The sequence below is a fragment of the Nerophis ophidion genome, linkage group LG03 (genome assembly GCF_033978795.1).
Source record: "Nerophis ophidion isolate RoL-2023_Sa linkage group LG03, RoL_Noph_v1.0, whole genome shotgun sequence".
Taxonomy (NCBI): domain Eukaryota; kingdom Metazoa; phylum Chordata; class Actinopteri; order Syngnathiformes; family Syngnathidae; genus Nerophis; species Nerophis ophidion.
In genome coordinates, this window is record NC_084613.1 from 5,275,726 (window position 1) to 5,282,259 (window position 6,534).

The window sequence follows — 6,534 nt, forward strand, 5'->3', positions numbered from 1 at the left end:
AGGAAGATTCTGGAAAATCCCGTATCTGCTTATTGTGTTACTAGTGTTGTAGTGAGATTATATAGTCGTACCTTAAAGTCGGAGGGGTGTGGTGACCGCCAGTGTCTCTGAGGGAAGCCACGTTTCTCGACCAGGCGAAGCGAAGGCAGCCGGTCGGGCCGGTCGGAGGAGGCAAGAGAGTCGCAGCCGCCTCTTTGACAGGTGCACGAGGAACGACGCAAGCTCCGCTCATGTCTATGGTAAGAGCCGACTTATTACCACAATTTTCTCACCGAAGCCTGCCGGTTGACATGTGGTAGAGAACCATGTTCGCTTGACCGCTATGTTCCATGAGAGAATCGTCCTCTTATGAGAGAATCGTCGTCACATGAGAGAATTGTCCTTTTATGAGAGAATCGTCCTCACATGAGAGAATCGTCCTCACATGAGAGAATCGTCCTCACATAAGAGAATCGTCCTCACATGAGAAAATTGTCCTCACATGAGAGAATCGTCCTCACATAAGAGAATCGTCCTCACATGAGAGTATCGTCCTCACATGAGAGTATCATCCTCACAAAAGAGAATCGTCCTCACAATCGTCCTCACATGAGAGAATCGTCCTCACATGAGAGAATCGTCCTTTTATGAGAGACTTGTCCTCACATGAGAGAATCGTCCTTTTATGAGAGACTTGTCCTCACATGAGAGAATCGTCCTTTTATGAGAGACTTGTCCTCACATGAGAGTATCATCCTCACATGAGAGTATCGTCCTCACATGAGAGTATCGTCCTCACATGAGAGTATCGTCCTCACATGAGAGAATCGTCCTCACATGAGAGAATCATCCTCACATGAGAGAATCGTCCTCACATAAGAGAATCGTCCTCACATGAGAGAATTGTCCTCAAATGAGAGAATCGTCCTCACATGAGAGTATCGTCCTCACATAAGAGTATCGTCCTCACATGAGAGTATCGTCCTCACATGAGAGAATCGTCCTCTTATGATAGAATCTTCCTCACATGAGAGAATCGTCCTTTTATGAGAGAATCGTCCTCACATGAGAGAATCGTCCTCACATGAGAGAATCGTCCTCTTATGAGAGAATCGTCGTCACATGAGAGAATTGTCCTTTTATGAGAGAATCGTCCTCACATGAGAGAATCGTCCTCACATGAGAGAATCGTCCTCACATAAGAGAATCGTCCTCACATGAGAAAATTGTCCTCACATGAGAGAATCGTCCTCACATAAGAGAATCGTCCTCACATGAGAGTATCGTCCTCACATGAGAGTATCATCCTCACAAAAGAGAATCGTCCTCACAATCGTCCTCACATGAGAGAATCGTCCTCACATGAGAGAATCGTCCTTTTATGAGAGACTTGTCCTCACATGAGAGTATCATCCTCACATGAGAGTATCGTCCTCACATGAGAGTATCGTCCTCACATGAGAGTATCGTCCTCACATGAGAGAATCGTCCTCACATGAGAGAATCATCCTCACATGAGAGAATCGTCCTCACATAAGAGAATCGTCCTCACATGAGAGAATTGTCCTCAAATGAGAGAATCGTCCTCACATGAGAGAATCGTCCTCACATAAGAGAATCGTCCTCACATGAGAAAATTGTCCTCACATGAGAGAATCGTCCTCACATAAGAGAATCGTCCTCACATGAGAGTATCGTCCTCACATGAGAGTATCATCCTCACAAAAGAGAATCGTCCTCACATGAGAGAATCGTCCTTTTATGAGAGACTTGTCCTCACATGAGAGAATCGTCCTTTTATGAGAGACTTGTCCTCACATGAGAGAATCGTCCTTTTATGAGAGACTTGTCCTCACATGAGAGTATCATCCTCACATGAGAGTATCGTCCTCACATGAGAGTATCGTCCTCACATGAGAGTATCGTCCTCACATGAGAGAATCGTCCTCACATGAGAGAATCATCCTCACATGAGAGAATCGTCCTCACATAAGAGAATCGTCCTCACATGAGAGAATTGTCCTCAAATGAGAGAATCGTCCTCACATGAGAGTATCGTCCTCACATAAGAGTATCGTCCTCACATGAGAGTATCGTCCTCACATGAGAGAATCGTCCTCTTATGATAGAATCTTCCTCACATGAGAGAATCGTCCTTTTATGAGAGAATCGTCCTCACATGAGAGAATCGTCCTCACATGAGAGAATCGTCCTCACATGAGAGTATCATCCTCACAAAAGAGAATCGTCCTCACATGAGAGAATCGTCCTTTTATGAGAGACTTGTCCTCACATGAGAGTATCATCCTCACATGAGAGTATCGTCCTCACATGAGAGTATCGTCCTCACATGAGAGTATCGTCCTCACATGAGAGAATCGTCCTCACATGAGAGAATCATCCTCACATGAGAGAATCGTCCTCACATAAGAGAATCGTCCTCACATGAGAGAATTGTCCTCAAATGAGAGAATCGTCCTCACATGAGAGTATCGTCCTCACATAAGAGTATCGTCCTCACATGAGAGTATCGTCCTCACATGAGAGAATCGTCCTCTTATGATAGAATCTTCCTCACATGAGAGAATCGTCCTTTTATGAGAGAATCGTCCTCACATGAGAGAATCGTCCTCACATGAGAGAATCGTCCTCACATGAGAGTATCGTCCTCACATGAGAGAATCGTCCTCACATGAGAGAATCGTCCTCACATGAGAGTATCGTCCTCACATGAGAGAATCGTCCTCACATGAGAGAATCGTCCTCACATGAGAGAATCGTCCTCACATGAGAGAATCGTCCTCACATGAGAGAATCGTCCTCACATGAGAGTATCGTCCTCACATGAGAGAATTGTCCTCACATGAGAGAATCGTCCTCACATGAGAGAATCGTCCTCACATGAGAGTATCGTCCTCACATGAGAGAATTGTCCTCACATGAGAGAATCGTCCTCACATGAGAGAATCATTCTCACATGAGAGTATCGTCCTCACATGAGAGAATCGTCCTCACATTAAAGAGAATCGTCCTCACATGAGAGTATCGTCCTCACATGAGAGTATCGTCCTCACATGAGAGAATCGTCCTCACGTGAGAGAATCGTCCTCACATAAGAGAATCGTCCTCACATGAGAGAATCGTCCTCACATGAGAGTATCGTCCTCACATGAGAGAATCGTCCTCACATTAAAGAGAATCGTCCTCACATGAGAGTATCGTCCTCACATGAGAGTATCGTCCTCACATGAGAGAATCGTCCTCACATGAGAGAATCGTCCTCACATAAGAGAATCGTCCTCACATGAGAGAATCGTCCTCACATGAGAGTATCGTCCTCACATGAGAGAATCGTCCTCACATAAGAGTATCGTCCTCACATGAGAGTATCGTCCTCACATGAGAGTATCATCCTCACATGAGAGTATCGTCCTCACATGATAGAATCGTCCTCTTATGATAGAATCTTCCTCACATGAGAGAATCGTCCTTTTATGAGAGACTTATCCTCACATGAGAGTATCGTCCTCACATGAGAGAATCGTCCTCACATGAGAGAATCGTCCTCACATGATAGAATCGTCCTCTTATGATAGAATCTTCCTCACATGAGAGAATCGTCCTTTTATGAGAGACTTATCCTCACATGAGAGTATCGTCCTCACATGAGAGTATCGTCCTCACATGAGAGTATCGTCCTCAAATGAGAGTATCGTCCTCACATGATAGAATCGTCCTCTTATAATAGAATCTTCCTCACATGAGAGAATCGTCCTTTTATGAGAGACTTGTCCTCACATGAGAGTATCGTCCTCACATGAGAGAATCTTCCTCACATGAGAGAATCGTCCTCACATGATAGAATCGTCCTCTTATAATAGAATCTTCCTCACATGAGAGAATCGTCCTTTTATGAGAGACTTGTCCTCACATGAGAGTATCGTCCTCACATGAGAGAATCGTCCTCACATGAGAGTATCGTCCTCACATGAGAGAATCGTCCTCACATGAGAGTATCGTCCTCACATGAGAGTATCGTCCTCACATGAGAGTATCGTCCTCACATGATAGAATCGTCCTCTTATGATAGAATCTTCCTCACATGAGAGAATCGTCCTTTTATGAGAGACTTATCCTCACATGAGAGTATCGTCCTCACATGAGAGTATCGTCCTCACATGAGAGTATCGTCCTCACATGATAGAATCGTCCTCTTATGATAGAATCTTCCTCACATGAGAGAATCGTCCTTTTATGAGAGACTTGTCCTCACATGAGAGAATCGTCCTCACATGAGAGTATCGTCCTCACATGAGAGTATCGTCCTCAAATGAGAGTATCGTCCTCACATGATAGAATCGTCCTCTTATAATAGAATCTTCCTCACATGAGAGAATCGTCCTTTTATGAGAGACTTGTCCTCACATGAGAGTATCGTCCTCACATGAGAGAATCGTCCTCACATGAGAGTATCGTCCTCACATGAGAGAATCGTCCTCACATGAGAGTATCGTCCTCACATGAGAGTATCGTCCTCACATGAGAGTATCGTCCTCACATGATAGAATCGTCCTCTTATGATAGAATCTTCCTCACATGAGAGAATCGTCCTTTTATGAGAGACTTATCCTCACATGAGAGTATCGTCCTCACATGAGAGTATCGTCCTCACATGAGAGTATCGTCCTCACATGATAGAATCGTCCTCTTATGATAGAATCTTCCTCACATGAGAGAATCGTCCTTTTATGAGAGACTTGTCCTCACATGAGAGAATCGTCCTCACATGAGAGTATCGTCCTCACATGAGAGTATCGTCCTCAAATGAGAGTATCGTCCTCACATGAGAGACTTGTCCTCACATGAGAGAATCGTCCTCACATGAGAGTATCGTCCTCACATGAGAGTATCGTCCTCACATGAGAGAATCGTCCTTTTATGAGAGACTTGTCCTCACATGAGAGTATCGTCCTCACATGAGAGTATCGTCCTCACATGAGAGAATTGTCCTCCATCCAAACTGCAAACCGCCAACAATCTGAGCAAACCATAAATTGTGTTTTTCCGCAAAGATCTCCAAGACGGGAGCACAAAGAAAGGTAAAGGTAAGCACAAGTTGTGCAAGAGTCGGGTGGAGGTGCTGCACCTCTGGGAGTGAGGCTGGCTGGCAGGCTGGCAGGCATTGGGTGGGTGGATCACTCCAAATATCCAGAGCATCCACATGGTATCGAGGTTAGGGCGATACAATCAATCAATCAATCAGTGATTATTTATACAGCCCAAAATCACTAGTGTCTCAAAGGGCTGCACAAATCACAAGCATGATATCATCGATACTTTCACTTCTCTTCTATGTTCACTTTTGTTGTGTTGTTTATGTTGTTAGTTTTAATAGTGTTATATTTATTATTCTTAACAAAGTTAGTTTTAAAAGTGTTATATTTATTATTGTTAACAAGGTTAGTTTTAATAGTGTTATATGTATTATTGTTAACAAAGTTATTATTAATAATTATATGTATTAGTGTCAATAAAGTCAGTTTTAATAGTGTTATTTATTATTGTTAACAGAGTTAGTTTTAATAGTGTTATATTTATTATTCTTAACAAAGTTAGTTTTAAAAGTGTTATATTTATTATTGTTAACAGAGTTAGTTTTAATAGTGTTATATGTATTTTTGTTAACAAAGTTATTAATAATTATATGTATTAGTGTTAATAAAGTCAGTTTTAATAGTGTTATTTATTATTGTTAACAGAGTTAGTTTTAATAGATTTATATTTAATATTGTTGACAGAGTTAGTTTTAAAAGTGTTATATTTATTATTGTTAACAGAGTTAGTTTTGATAGTGTTATATTTATCATTTTTAACGAAGTTAGTATTAATAATTATTTTATTAATACTAACTTTGTTAGTTTTAATAGTGTTAAATGTATTATTTTTAACAAAGTTAGTTTACATTGTGTTATATTTATCATTGTTAACAAAGTTAGTTTTAATATTGTTATATTCATTATTGTTAATAAAGTTACTTTTACTAGTGTTATTTATTATTGTTAACAAAGTTAGTTTTAATAGGGTTATATTTACTGTTGTCAACAGAGTTAGTTGTAAGAGTGTTAGATTTATTATTCTTAACGTTAGTTTTAATAGTGTTATACTTATTGTTGTTAACAAAATTAGTTTAATTGTGTTATATTTATTACTGTTAACAAAGATAGTTTTAATAGTGTAATATTTATTATTATAACAAAGTTAGTTTTAATAGTGTTATATTTATTATCTTTAACAAAGTTAGTTTAAATTGTGTTATATTTATTATTGTTAAAAAAGTTAGTTTCAATAGTGTAATATTCATTGTTGTTAATAGAGTTACTTTTACTAGTGTTATTTATTATTGTTAACAAAGTTATTTTTAATAGTGTTATATTTATTATTGTTAACAGTTAGCTGTAATAGTGTTATATTTATTATTCTTAACAAAGTTATTTTTAATAGTGTTATACTTACTATTGTTAACAAAGTTAGTACTAATAATTATAATTTTTATTG